The sequence below is a fragment of the Varanus komodoensis genome, unplaced genomic scaffold (assembly GCF_004798865.1).
Source record: "Varanus komodoensis strain SLA01 unplaced genomic scaffold, ASM479886v1 scaffold10, whole genome shotgun sequence".
Taxonomy (NCBI): domain Eukaryota; kingdom Metazoa; phylum Chordata; class Lepidosauria; order Squamata; family Varanidae; genus Varanus; species Varanus komodoensis.
Window position 1 is genome coordinate 22,197,236 of NW_025335269.1, and position 15,838 is coordinate 22,213,073.

Sequence of the window (15,838 nt, forward strand, 5' to 3'; positions counted from 1 at the left end):
AAATTATCTGTTTGTAGACTTCCCCTCATCCTGCCTGGATGTAATTAAGGGCAAGCCTTTTACACACACCAGAGCCCCCCATTCCGGCATGCAAAATCTTATTTCTACCTACAAGCAAGGAATGTGGGGGGTGTACTCAAGCAGGCCACCCTTCTTCAGACATTTGCCTTCTCTGCAACAATGCCAAGGTACAGGACAGGGTGGGCACTAGTGAATCACCAAAAAAAGAGGAAACACATCAAAGTGGACGGAAGAGAAGGTAGTGATACAAATAATACTTGCGTGTGTTAATTTATGCACCTTGCCATATTGGGAAGATTGGAAATATTTTATATTGATACATGCAAGTGTAGAAATATTACTACTTTAAATAAAAATAAAATAAATCTAACTGGGACATTAATATTCCTGACTTGGGTGGATGGATGTGTCATGCTTAAACAACTAAGCCTAGCAAATTGTGACTTTACTTCTGAATATTCTTCATCTGCCTTCTAATATAACTGGAAAGAATCTGGACTTGAAATATTTGTCTCTCTGTTTTCTCCACTGACGTTTTTATACTTACACCATCCACGTCCTTGGGTTGATATACTGAAATAATAATTCAGTGTGAAATTTGGGAACAGTGTAGAATTAAAACCAAACACACTTTCTAACTATTGAATTAACACTCAACCACAAAATAGCTAACCTAAACGCACACACAGAGAACACCCTGGACCACATCATGGTGCTGAGATGCAAAACACTCTGAGAATGAGGCAACACAAGGGAAAGTCATTCAAGGAGCAGAAAACTTCCAAGAGAGCAGAGGTCATTTTTTGGCTAAGCATAATTGCAACTAGAGAGCCAGTGTGATGTAGTGGTTAAAGACATGGGACTGGGACTCAGGAGATCTGCGTTCTCGTCTCTGCTCGGCCATGGAGCCAACTGGGTGATTTGGACCGGTCACAGACTCTCAGCCCAACTTACCACACAGGGTGGTTGCTGTATGGATAAGATTGAGAACAGGAGGAGCAGAATGATGTAAACCGCATTGAGTTCTTTAAAAAAAGAAAAAGGAGGAATATAAATCTAATAAATAAATCTAATAAATAAACTCTTCCCTGGACATACACACAACACTGTCCCTTCATTCTTGCCCTGTGGAGGATGCAGAATAGAAGCCGTCCTGAAGCCGTCCTGAAGCCGTCCGTCAACATAGCTGAACTTGTTGCTTCTTGCATGACATCTCCCCCGCCCACCCCTGCCTCAAAAAAAAGAAAGAAAAAAAAGTCTCTTACAAAACTGTATACAAGCCCCGCCAATAGTAAGCCTAGCTTGTGAGAAACTGTTGGATAATTTATCTTCCCCTTCAAAAGATTAGGTAAAATTGCCTTCCCAATTTCTCTGTACTCCAATTAGAGTACACAATTTTGAGAAGCCATTTTTGTAGAACTCTTAACCTAAATCTCAGCTCCCCATCCACTCTTTTCCTTGCCATTTTCTTTTCCTTTCTTTTAGAACCTTATATAAGGCATTTTCCAGAACTATTTTAAACAGTAAAAAGGAAAATCTTTTGCAGTTTTGAAAAGAGCAGTGCTCTCAGGAAAGGTGGCATTTCTGTTAATGAGGACAAGAATCCCACAGAGAGAAAGACATGGCAAGAAGAATGCCCTTCAGTTAGAAGTCATTTCCTCTACAAATTGAAACATCAGAACTTCATCTCCAAAAAATGAAAAAGGCTTAATGTGTGATCCGAATAAGTTGCATGCTTCTGGGACTCAGATCTTTGGTATGCAATCCCAGTAATATTAAACTTATTTTATGCCATGATGTGGGTGTGATGAAAAGAGCCAAGTCTGGAGCCGCTGATATATCCATAGTGCAGAGAAAATTAGGCTGCACTTTCTCAGCATTATGGTTTATACTTGTATATCCAGGGGAGGCTGGTACTTGGGTCCAGCCTATTATTGTCTAAAAAATGTCAACTGAAAAAGTGTGATAAAGCATATTCTTTGCCCAGATAACATTCCTAATCAACATTTGGACACCTAACAGACTCCGAACAAAATCCTTCCATTTATTTCTTTTTAGATTTTTGGATACTCTTTGGGCCAAAGTGCTTCGTATACATGGCAGTTCTTACTACCTATCCTCTACATAGATGATGCTTCTGAGTTCGGAGACATAAGTATTGGAGGCTTATGTCCCCATCCATATATGCCTATCTGGACCCTAAGATCCTCATTGGAGGGCCTGTTGTGGGAGCTGCCTTTAAAAGAAGCTAAGAAGGGGGCTAGCCAAGGCAGGGCCTTCTCAGTTGTAGCTCCCCATCTGTGGAACTGGCTCCCCAGGCATGTACTCCAGGCGCCTTCTTTGTTCACATTTTGGCACCAGGCAAAGACTTTCTTATTCTCAGAGTATTTTAATTGTTGATCGTTTAAAGTTTGAATTGTTGGCTGTTATTTTAACTAATGAATTTTAATCATTTAATTGGTACTTTTCAGACATGTCCAGCCTGCTAATTTATGATATCGGCTTGGCTGGTGCTCCTGCTTTAGTGTGGATACTCTACTGGATTCAGTGTTTTGTTACTGAACTGCTTATGTTGCTTTTATGTTTTGTTGATGGTTTTTACTGTGTTAACCGTCCAGAGAACCATGTGGCTATTGAGATGGTATACAAAATTGTTGAATAAATAATACATCATGGGTGTAGGTGAGAGGATTATGTCTCTAAAATAGCATTCCATTCATAAGCATCTGCAAATCAATGTTAGAGTGTTTTTTTTTTTTTAAATACCCTTTTAATGCTTTGCTAGTTTCAAACAAGGCTATACATGCACAAAATAAAGGTCTAGGAAATTACTAGACAATAATTGCATCATTTTTATGAAGAATAATGCAGCCTAAGGGTTTTTTTAATATATCAGGCACATGTCAAAATACTCTACATGCCCTTTATATTGCACAGTGGCAGGTTTCTTTTATGTTTTAGTGATCATCAGTAAATCTGGCAAATGGATGAAGGATGCATATAAATGTTCATCACTTCTGACATTTTTCAGAGCCTTGGATTTGAATCTGTGCCATCAAAGCAGAGGGCAAAGAGAAGAAGTACAAAACTATCATTATAGCAGAGTCTGCAGAATGTCAAACTGGTGTTCTTTTGCAAAGGGCTGCTGCTCACATCCAGCCTAAAACTATTTTAACACAGGGTTCGGTCTGTATAATCTTTATGTCCCATTTGGTGTAGCTATAGGGCTTGACCCAGCCTCACGCTGCATCACCTGTTCTGATGGAAGGGACCTGCTCACAGCAGCTTCTCCAGCCTCCTGAAAATGCTGCGTGGAGAATCAGAAGAATCTTGATAAATGGGGTGAGCTGTGTTGTCTTTGGAAGGTGGATCGCCAGAATAAGACAAAGGGAATTTCCACAAATGGAGCTGTTTCTGTTGCTCTGGAACCAGCCAGCCCTTAGAAGACAAAACTTCTCTTAAGAAGAATAGGCACTTACCTTCTTTAGTACAACATTTTATGGAACTGGCCTAAGACGAGAGTGTGGTGCCCTCCAGATGTTATGGACCATGTCTCTTGTAATCTCTGGCTAGTGGCCATGTCTATGCCAGTTGCAGTCCAGAATACCTGGAAGGCAGCCAGATGTCCCACTGGATTTTATTCCAAAGAAAATGAAGCAATGTTTTGAGCACAACAGATCCCAGGGAGTATGATTTGAGATCTGATCTTCTTCCATGTGCCACAGATAGCAACTGCCAAAGAAGACAGAACTCCACCTAAATGCCAGTGGGGTACAAAAGACCAGTGTCAAAATGTGCAAAGCAACTGGGGCTGCCCAAGGATTCCTTTTTTGTTGTTTGCTTGCTTGCTTCACTCCATTTAAAGAAACACTAACACCATACTTTATCAATGAATATGTACCATTTCTAACCTGCCCTTCTGCAGTTCACCTTACATATATCGCTACTGCAAGGTCCTGCAGAAGTGGGAACAGCATAGAAATGGCCTTAATAACCATGCTGATATGCCCCATCTGGTGTGCATCCGACCTTAAACGTGGGTGTTAATGCACATTTGAGCCACCAATTGACTCTCAATCTGGGGAAGACTTTCCCAGTGAAGTTTGCTACGCCCTGTACAACTAATGGTGCACAAAGCTCTGTTGGTGGCAGTGGTGGCATTTTAATGCCAAAGTATCTCCAGATCAGGGATGCAGGTGGCACAGTGGTTTAAACCGCTGTGCTGCTGGGCTGGTTGATCGAAAGGTTGCCGGTTCGAATCTGCACAACGGGGTGAGTTCCCATTGCTCCATCCCAGCTCCTGCCAACCTTACAGTTCAAACGCATGCAAATGCAAGTAGATAAAAAGGTACCACTTGGGTGGGCAGGTAACAGTGTTCCGTGCACTTCGGTGTTTAGTCATGCCGGCCACATGACCACGGAGACTGTCTGCGGACAAACGCTGGCTCCCTCGGCTAGGAAATGGAGATGAGCACCGCCCCCTAGGGTCAGGCATGACTGGACTTCACATCAAGGGGAAACCTTTACCTTTATCTCCAGATCAGGGTAAAGATCAAACTTTAGCATTATGATGTTATTCTTCTCTCCCTCCAGCTTTTCTCCAGCAAGAAACAAACAAAGCCTTCTGTACTTCAGTGCAGTCAATAGACAGCTCCCATGGTCCTTTGCTTCTCATGCTGGTTGGGGCATGCTGGGAACTGTAGAGCTTTTATCTAAGCCTGCACAGGATTATGTTTTAACAGGGTTACCATGCATACTGTTGCTAGGTAGTGAAGCTCACAGATCACTGAAAAACCGCTGCCAATTAGGACAGAAACTTCTGGGATAGTTTAACCAATGATCCAACTTGGTATGAAGCATTTTCCTACCCTCTTCTCTTCGAAGCTCCCAAATGGCTTGAGTTGCTGTTGTATTTGTGTAGGACTTACTTGTATCTGGATGAAGTCAGGCATTTCCTGTTCTAGCCTGATCCCTTACAAGAGAAGCAGTAAACTTCTTGCCTAACTTACTGACTGGTGTGTCCTCTGAGTCTTCCATGATGCTTTTCATGTGATAGCTGAACACTATTTTTAGTGAAAAGCTGTGATATACACCAGATAAATAAATGCATACTTTGGTTCAAGAATGTAAACGTATGAAAACCCGTTGCTGGGTATGTTACCATTGCTGTCTTAAATCAACAGAGGAGTGGCATACTGCCTTCACTGAGGAAATCTGCCACCTTCCTCCAGTTACTTCTCCTGTGGGCCTTTTCAGTGTTTAAAAACACATTAAAATAATAACAACTTTCCTGGTACTATCAGGTGATCTGCCATTGACCTTGTTTGTGCCTTATTTTCTCTTTCCCCTTTTTCCAGTGGATTGTGAATTTGATGCCATTTTTACTGTATTTGATTGTCACATAAAACAGTTATAATGTTTTGTTATTTTACTTCAAACATCTTAAGGTGGGCCTGATTATGGCTCATCAGAGGCAATTACATTCATGACTGAGATGCTTATGAAATCACACCTTTTCTCCTTCTGGTTTCAGCCCAATCACCCAAAAGATAAAAATGGAGACTTTAAGTATGCATGCTTAAAGTCCTCTGGTCCCAGGCTATTGTTTGTTCTGTGTCTGTGTTGGAAAGATGATGAAAGTAAGTTACCATCTGCAGGCTTAAGCACACAGTCTAGAATCCAAACTCTGCATTGGGAATTCATTTGGTTTCAGTGTGAGTTAATTCAGAGAAGATCTCTTTCTTTCTGGACTGAATAGCAATAACCCTCAGGCACTGTTATAAATCTAACAGAGATAAGCTCAAACAACTTTCAACAACTCTTCTGCTTATGCAGTGTTTCTGAACCTATGGCACTGTGTCTGCAGCACTGGAGTCTCTTAGCCAAATGAACAGTTTAAAATATAGCCCCTTCCTTTGGGAGAATGTGTTGAGTTGCTATTATGATGCTCTTACCTTGAGATTACCCTTGGAATATCCTCAGAAACACAGGCAGCTGCTAAAGAACTTGCCTTTCTTGTTCAGCATTGTTTAAATTGACTGCCACCATCTCTCCAGGTAGGTGTCCTTTTGGGATTAACCTGGACTCTGCCCCTGGGCAAAAGCTTCATGTTACATTTTGTTTTCTTATGGGCAATTTGGCAGATTGCCATGGGGTGCATCTTTAATGTTATATTTAATTCATTGTGTTAATCTGACACAATGCCATCTACAACTGAGCAGGTTATGTCTCTTTATTTTCAGCACAGTTCCTGTTTTTCACTCTTACGCTACTCTCCTGGAAAAACTTTAAATCTTTTCATGTATGATATGTGGGATGGCTACATATAGGGTGGCCTCTAATGAGTGGCTCAGAAGAGAGGAACTGTATCAGTGAGAAAAGGATAGTGATTGGCATAAAATCCACATATGCTAATTTATATGTATTGATTCAAATTTAGAAATACTTTAATTAGGAGTACAACACATCTCACTACAGTGTAGAAGACTTTGACCATATGATCTTTGCTCATTGTGCAAATTGGGCAGGACAGCCCTTCCTGGGAAAACACTGGAGTGGGAGAAGAGAGTGAAAGGAGGTATTATTATTATTATTATTATTATTATTATTATTATTATTTGCAGGTTTGGCTTTTAAGGACAGTGAATAGTTTTACCAGGGCTCGCCATCCTCAGTGCTTTGGAGGAATTGTGTTGAAATAAAACATCACAGGACTGAACACTAGTTCAGTGCTCTTTGCTAGCTTTCCCTCCCTGAAGCAAGAACTTTAGCAGATTATTTATTTATTTATTTATGTTTGTACCTGTGGGATTTGGGTGCTTGCTGGGAATGTTGGAGCCCTTCTGCCTCTGTCAGTGCATACTGTAGATCCATCATCCAACACTATCCATTTGCACATTCTGTGACTTGCAGGCCAGTCCAGCCAATAAAGGAGTCTTAAGCTGTTTTTCGTGGAACAGAACTCCCTCGCTCCTATACTTATCCTTCTAAAACTGCAGATTTCTTGGCTAGGGAATGCTCTATAACAACATTCCATTTTCATGTGAATTGCCAAAAACAATTGGAGAAGGCTAGAGGGCAAAGAATTACCAACCCTCAATTTGAACGCTTCCCTTCTGCAAAAAGGGCTGCACCTACTTTTTTACAAAATTGTGCAGGTTCCTTAACATTGGCCTACTCATTTGTAGAACGATTGCCCTCGGAAAGTAGATGGATGATTGTTGTTGCTGTTACATGCTATCAAGGCTTCTCTGACTTATGGCAACCCTATGAATGAAAGCCCTTTAAGATGTCCTATTCATGGCAGCCCTGCTCGGCTCTTGTAAACTCAAGGCTGTGGCTTCCTTTATAGAATTGATCGGTCTCATAGTTGATTTCCTCCGCTGCCGCCGCCTCCTCCTGCCGCCGCCTTTGATTTTCCCCAGCAATATTGTCTTCTGCAGTGGGTTTTACTATCTCATGATGTACCTGAAGGAAAACAGCCTCAGTTTCTTCATTTTAGCTTCCAAGGAAAGTTCTGGCTTGATTTGGTCCAGGACTCACTTGAGAATCTTTCTGTCAGCCCAGGAAGATTTCGCTATTCACAAGGCTATCCTCCAGACCCACTTTTCAAACACACTGATTTTTTTCCTTTCAGCTGTCTAGTGATCAGGAATACAATAGTATAAATGGTCTTGGCCTTTGATTATTACCTCTTTATCTTTCATCTTTTCTTCTTTCTGAACCTTCCAATTTATATAGGCTGCTCTTGCACAAAGTTCTCCTTCAGGCTAGATCCACTCAACTGTCTCTGCGAACCAGAATAATTTCCTAGTTATGTATATCCTGGGGCTTTAGCATAAAGCACAACACAAGCAGGTTCACAATGTGGTTTTTTTCCCTGTGAGTTTTGTGCAGGAAACGGAGGCCAGGAACCAATTGCAACATTCTTTGTAAGTGCTGATTTCACCAAAACACAGGCATTGCTCACAGGTGGTGTCCCCTTGGGGAGTTATTTCTTCCTGTCTCTCTGCCCATCTCTCCACATTTGCTGTCTACAGGTGCCATCACTAATCACTAATCCTTTGGTCCTAGTTCGTGTTTTCTGGAGGCAGCTGATGGCATGCATACATAAATGTGTCAGTGACAGATTACCTAAAATCAAAAATAATGTCAGGCTGGGTGGGCCACTGATCCGTCTAGCCAAGGATTCTGCCTTCTTACAGCTGCTACAGGGAAAATTGCAACCAGTACAATACACCAATATTTTTGCATACTATAGTTTTACTCTTCTATAATGCCTAGCAATCCATAAAAGATCTACTTTCTACTTATTTATCCAATTCTTTAAAAAAAAGATTCACAAAACTGCCATACTTGTGCTAGCATTTGTTACATTTTTCCAGCTATTTCTTCTATTCTTTTACCATAAAAGAAAAAAAAACCCCAATTTTGCATTGATAAAACATAGAGCCACTTGCTGAAAGCAGTGTCACTGGATGATGACAATGTACAAGATGTAATAATGTACCTTCTTATTCTAAAGGCGATTGGTTACCACATTTTGACATTTTCATTATCCAGACTGTCATGACCAATATGGAAAGGAAATAGAAAATTCTTATTGGGAAGGGCCTACTTTTACCATCTTTTAATCTAATAAGTCATGTTTCAAAGAAAAGCTGAAACTATTATGATGATAAACTCAGTTATCGTTTCATTGCTTGTTACAGAGATTTCTATTATCTAAAAATAATAACAACAGAGGAATACTTCATTTATAAAACAATTGGTCTTCTTGCCATCTTATGTTTCTACAGACAAAAGGGGCATCTCTTCGAACAGAGAATTCACTACAGAATTACCTATTACTGCTCCAGGGTGACTTGAAGGCAATTGAAGAAATGAATTGATGGTAAGGCTATTTGGGCACACAATCTCAGATGTTACCTCGTAGTTGTCACAGCAAAAGCATGCCAGCTGCTTCTCCTGAGCTCAGAGATGCTCCTCTGAAGGGAGAAAAGGGGATGGTAGTGAGGAGGCGAGAGACCAGGGATTTACACCAATTCTAATATGGCTGCCCAGATAAAAATCAGAGCATGAGGTACAGTGGTGGCAACCGGGATGGGGGTCATCAGACCGTGCCTTTGATGGTTACTAGTCTAGGTCGTAAGATGCCACCTCCAGGACTGTAGACAATTTGCCTCTGAAGAGCAAAAGCAGCAATTGCTGGGAAATGAACGCCAAAGAGGAATTCCATACCTGTCCGGTTTGTGGGGACCTGGTGGGCCACAGGAGGAAACAGGCTGCAAGGCCAAACAGGCCTTGGGTCTTATGTTCCCGTACTTCTCTGATAAATGAGAAGAATGCTGGGAAAGTCCACAGTTTGCACAAATAGGAACTTACTGAAGAACCTGAACTGCCTTCAGGTGGGAGCTTCTGGGAGTTTGTTTTGACAACCTGAAGCATGAAGCACGGCTTGTGGAAGTCTGAAGAATGTCTGCAAGAGCTTTATTTACAGACAGGATGAAACATCACAGTCATCAGAATGTCAGGTTTTCACAGTACAGATTAACACGTATAACGAGGAAATCCTGAAGGGTCACCTTAGAGACTGAAGACCACTGCCAGTCTTCTCTCTGCTCTTGTCCTCTTTGCCATGAATGAAACAGTCATAGCAACTCTGATAAAAATTGTAACCATCATTTTTGATACACACTATTCGTAGGATCCAACCAGAATTTCCAACCAGAATCAGCAATTCTTATTTCATACTTAAGGTTCTATTCAGGAGAGGCCTGAGACTTTTGTATCAGCCAGCCTTCTCACCTCACTGCAACTTTTATTTTTTGCTTTCTGCGAACTATCCACAGTGCTGAATTCCTTCCCCCAAATCAGCATGGATGACCACAAATTGCTCCTATAAATCTCAAAATAAAAGCTGCAATGGATAAGAAGCCCACCCATAGAGGAGTCACCAGCCTCCTCCAATCCTATTTACCTGGAAATAAATTCCACTGAGCAAAATGGGATGTAATTCTGAATAGGACTGCATCACATCTCTCTTCCATGAAAATCAGTAACTTTGGTTAATCTTGACTAGATTGTGTTTCATTCACAAAACACATATCCAGAAAACATGGAGAAGAAACATCTGCAAAGGAAAGTCACACAACTGGCATAGGAGCCATACTCTGCCACCCTTACCCAGTAACAGATATCTATGTTCTGAAGCAGACCTGCAGCATAAGATGGTGGACTGTGCGGAGTTCAGGAGTTTTCAGAGAAGAACCTCCAATCAGATTTGTTGCAGCAGTTGGGCTGATCTACCTAGAGATAAGTAGATCTTCCTAGAGATAAGCAGGCAGGCTTGTGAGGGAGCCAACTCTCTGAGTCTTAGGAGCCACAGTGACAAAGGGCCGGCCCACAAGTGAGTTCTGCAACAGGGCAAGGTGGCCAGAGCAGATGATTCTGTCCCACTGTTTTTCCTTCTTCTAGACAGGAGGTATAAACTGTAAAGTAACAACTAAATGTAAATTCACCACCTTCTCCTAATATAATAAAGGAATAAACTAAAAAACCAACTTCCTTTGGGTTTTCTGGATGAATAACTCCAATAAACCCAATTAAATCCCATTATGAAGGTAGAAAGTCGGCAGAGCTGTGGGGCTGTCCAGGATATTGCACTAAGTGCCACATGCGTGACTACTTGTCAACTCGAGCAACCAGGTCTTATGATGTCACTAAGCTTTTTAAGGTGGTTAAAGCCACCAAGGATTGTGAGGAGCTCTGGGAAGATCTCTCCAAGCTGAGAAAATGGACATCAAAACAGCAAATGCATTTCAGTGTCAGTAAGTGTAAAGTGATGCATTTGGGGGCAAAAAATCCTAATGCCAAGTTAGGCTGATGGGATCTGAGCTAGCAGTGTCTGATCAAGAAGGGGATCTTGGAATGTGGTGGACACACACACACACACACACACACAAGCATGAAGGTTCTGTGGAAAAGGCAAACTCCATGTTGAACTCCATGTTGGGCATGGTTAGGAAAGAAATTGAAAGTAAAACTGCCAAGATCATATTCCTCTCATACAAATATTTACTGCAAGTCCACTTTGAATATTATATATAGTTCTGGGCAGTGCACCTGAAAAAGGACATCACTGAGTTGGAAAAAATGCAGAAAAGAACAACTAAAATGAGCAAGGGATTGAAGCAACACCCTTTGAGAAACGGCTCAACAACTGAGATGATTTAGTTTAGCAAAAAGGCACGTAAACATGATGGAGGTGTTTAAAATAATACATTGTGGAGAAAGTGGAGAGAGAGATATTTTTCTTCCCTTCCCACAGTACTAGAACTGTGATCCCATGAAGCTGATTTAAAATAAAATAAATATAAATATTTAGGGCAGATAAGAGGAAGTACTTTTTCACATAGTGCATAAACAATGGAATTCATTGTCACAGGAAGTGGTGATGGCCACTGATTTGCCTGGCTTTAAATGAGGATTGGACAAATTGAGGGAGGTGGAAGCTTTCAAGGGCCACTAGCTTTGTTGGCTATGAGCCACCTGCATTATCAGAGGGCATGTGCCTGTGTACTCGCTGGACCACTTGGGCAGACAGAACTCTTACATCCATCCTGCTTTAGGATCCTGTGGGCAGCTGCTTTGGCACCAGGTGAATGGACTTCTGGACTGGGTGGACCACCAGTCTGATCCAGCATGGGCTTTCTTATGTTGTTGTTGTTGTTAGTCGCGAAGCTGTGTCCGACCCATCGCGACCCCATGGACAACATTTCTCCAGGCCTTCCTGTCCTCCACCATCCCCCAGAGTCCACTCAAGCTCACACCAACTGCTTCAGTGACTCCATCCAGCCACCTCATCCTCTGCTGTTCCCTTCTTTTGCCATCTATTGTTCTCAGCATTAGGCTCTTCTCCAGGGAGTCCTTCCTTCTCATTAGGTGGCCAAAGTATTTGAGTTTCATCTTCAGTTTCTGGCCTTCTAAAGAGCAGTCAGGGTTGATCTCCTCTAGGACTGACCGGTTTGATCGCCTTGTGGTCCAAGGGACTCGCAGGAATCTTCTCCAGCACCACAATTCAAAGGCCTCAATCCTTTGGTGCTCAGCTTTCCTTATGGTCCAACTTTCACAGCCATACATTGCAACTGGGAAAACCATAGCCTTGACTGTATGCACTTTTGTTGGCAGGGTGCTGTCTCTGCATTTGTGCATGTGTGTGTGTGTGTGTGTTTGCTTTTTAGTATGCTGTCTAGTAGGAGCAACCAATTGCTCCATTCCACACCCACCAATAGGGCTCATCACCACAACCTCCAGCTCTGGAGGACCCTGCTATGGCCTTTTCTACCATGAGAGTGGCCAGTGCAGTTCTCTAAAGCTCTCTCCTTCCTTCATCATATGTGGCCGGATGAAATGCCCATGGAGCTCTGCTGTGTCATTGGTGAACTCTGAAGAGAGTCCCGCAAGGTCTCACATGAGCTGCATAAGCTCCTATGAGAGTCCCATAGGAAATGGCTATGGAATGATGGACTAGGTGAGGCTGTGCAGGGTGGAAGAAAAGGTGAAGGTCTGCGTGTGCCCAGACTGGCAGCAACATTTCTCTTCTCTTGCCTTGACCTGTGATAGGCCTTGCTCTATATCTGCTCATAGGCCCTTCAGAAGTATGGGAGAGGAGATGGGAGAGATGGCCAACCCAGCCTTCCATGTTTGTCCCAGGTGCAAGATGAAAAATTGCTGCTTGAATGGGCTTGATCCAGGTGCTTCCTTTACTGTCCTCTGTCAACTTGATTAGGGATCATTGTGGTCACAGCTGACAGCCTTGATTTTCGATTAGAGGAACTCTGTGAGTGCAGCCACAGGCATCCAGGCCGCTACTGGTTTCCTGAGTCTTTCAATAACTTAACAAGGGGGGCCTGTTTATTATTGGGTTATATGAGATAAATTCCTTCGATATTTTCATCTAATTGCAATCACATATTTCGATATTGTGTCCCCATCTTACAACCACTCTTATATCTAGGGCAATTAGCCTAAGATCAGGGTTCCACCAAACAAAATGCTCTCCAGAACCATGTTCTAAAACTAGAATGTTTTGAAAAAGTATGTACGCCTGAGAGGTGGCCAGTTTTAGAAAGCTCGGTACAGTTCTCATCATGGTATCTTAGAAAGGATATCACTTAACCAGAAATGAAAAAATCCTGATTCAGGGCTTTTCAATAGAGCAAAAGGCATTTCGAAGAAGGGCAGAGGACAGAATTGATGAAATGCCAAACAGAGAGCAGACTCAAATAGTTTACCTACCCAGCCCAAAGGCACACAGTTCTTTTCCTACTATGAAATTGTTTGGTTCAAGAGAGGCAAAAGCACAACTTGTTCCTGTAGGAGCCCTATTCAAGAGTTCAATTTTAAAATCATGCAGACGGAGCAAGACATATTTGCTCTGTGCCCCCTGCACTCTCAACATTTTCAGGGAAGTCTGGAGCAAAAGTGCAACTGCGTGTGTGTGGTTGCAAAGTTCCTTACACAGCCTTGTCTTATCGGGGTTCCTGTTGCTCAGGGCTTTGCAATGGCCGTTGATGGAATGTGCTTACACTTCATCTGAAGACGCTCCTGCCAACATGGAGCGGCTGCAGTGAAGGGACCAGGGGCCAAAGAAGCATCTACTGCTCCTCTACACAATTTAAAAAGCAATGCTCATCTTATGAACATGTTGATGTGCTGCTGCGGGGTGAGATGAGGGCTACTTTGATTACATCAGGGCTGGGTAGACTTCAGGCTTGTGGGATCTGCTTCAACTTTTACTAAATTGCCAGGGCTCACAAACTGAAGCCAGTGGCAAAAGGGGTGCTCTTAGGGTTAAAGAATCCCGAGCCTAGGCATTTGCTCAGAGTAGCAGAACTGCATGGAGATCACAGTCCTCCCACATTCTTGGTTGCTTCAACTTTGTTTACTTCAACAGCGTAAATTAGGGCAAAATAGGAGTCATTTGTATTTGCATTATACTTCTGTGTGTTGTGTGCTGTCAAGTCGTGTCTGAGGTATGGAGACCCTGTGAATGAAAGCTCTCCCAAATGTCCCATCCTTGACAACCCTGCTCAGCAACTGTAAACTCAAGGCTGTGGCTTCTATTATAGAACTGATCCGCCTCTTGGCTGGCCTTCCTCTTCTGCCTTTGATTTTCCCTAGCACTATTATTTTCTTCAGTGAGTCTTACCATCCCACAACGTGCTTAAGTACAACAACCTCAATTTCATCATTTGAGCTTCTAGGGAAAGTTCTGGCTTGAGTTGATGTAGGACCCACTTGATCATCTTTCTGTTGGTCCAGGATATTCACAAAGCTCTCCTCCAGTGCCATGTTTCAAATGCATCCATTTTCTTCCTGCCAACTTTCTTCAATGTCCAACTTCCACACCTATACATAGTGATCAGGAATACAATAGTGTGGATGATCTTGGCCTTAATCTCCAGTGAAACATCCTTACACCTGATTATCTTTTGTAGTTCTTCCATTCCTGCCCTTCCAAGTCTCAGTCTTTTATGAATTTCTTGACTGCACTCTGCATTTCACTGTTGATGGAGTCCGAATATGCAAACTTTCTCAGAATTTCAATTTCTTCACTGTTGACAGTAAAGTTGTTAGTTTTGTTTTCTTAATGTTCAGTCCTTCTTGCGGACTTTGTTCTTTCACTTTCATCAATAATTGATTTGATTCATTGCTTTCTGCCAATAATAGGGTCATCTGCATTTGCATCTCTTATGTTTTCACTCCTTCCTCTGATCCTAATCCAGTTTTCCTTATAATATGCTCTATATAAAGACTGAACAGATGGGGAGATAAGATGAGCCTTGTTTCACATCTTTGCATAGAGGAAATGGAAATGCTTTTTCTTATTTTGTCCTAGCAGTAACTTCTTTTCCACGATACGGGTCACACATCAGGACAGGCACTGTGGTACACCCATTTCTTTCAGGACCATCCATAGCTTCTTGGGATCCACACAAAGGCTTCCTTGTAGTTTATAAAGCACAGACTGATCTGATGAAATTCTTTGGAGTGCTCCAGCAGCCAGCATATATTTGCAATATGATCTCAAGTGCTTCTTCCTTTTCAAAATCCAGCGTGAATGCCAGTAGCTTCTCACTCCATAGAGGGTAAACATCTTTGTTGCAACACTTGGATCATCACTTTGTTTGCATGGGGAATGTGTGCACTGTTCTTGTGCTTCTCCCCACCCCTTCAGTCATAAACCAGTAAAGCACAACACAAGAATATTAACAAAAATCACTAGAAAAAAAAAGGACAGAAATGGGCACCGGACTGGATGGCTTTAAAAGGGGATTAGACAAATTCATAGAGGAGAAGCCCATACCTGTAGTAGTATGGTTGGCTTTTTAGCTGTTTGGTTTTGAATATGGTTTTAATTTTTAATGTAATTTTATGTTGCTTTATTGTTTTAATCTATACAGTATTTTATTGTAGGTATTATTGTTGTTCACTGCCCAGGGAGCTTTGGCTATTGTGTGAAACTGAAGCTAAATAAATGAATGAATGAATGAATGAATGAATAAAATAAAGTCAAGACAATATTAGGATTTAATTTTTTGAGTAGAATAAATATTAGGATTTAATATTTTATAGTAGGATAAAAATGTTTTCCTGTTAAATATGTGTTACACACTAAAATTTGGCAGGTGTATACCCTGTAGACAATATTCACAGCAAATGAAATTACTTTGAGCTACAACTATATTAGCATAGGCAAAACAGATAATATTCACAATGCAGCATGTATTACATTTAAGATATACCCCAAATG

At 41.8% G+C, this 15,838-nt stretch overlaps 1 protein-coding gene across 1 annotated transcript in view; it reads left to right on the forward strand.

The window, feature by feature from the left end:
- TRAK1 (trafficking kinesin protein 1) overlaps positions 1 to 8,836 on the forward strand; it is a 248,056-nt gene extending 239,220 nt beyond the window's left edge. The window contains exon 20 of the transcript XR_006413448.1: positions 8,820 to 8,836. The gene's annotated coding sequence lies outside the window, so the exon portion shown is untranslated. The remainder of the gene's footprint in view (positions 1 to 8,819) is intronic.
- Positions 8,837 to 15,838: the final 7,002 nt, after the last annotated feature.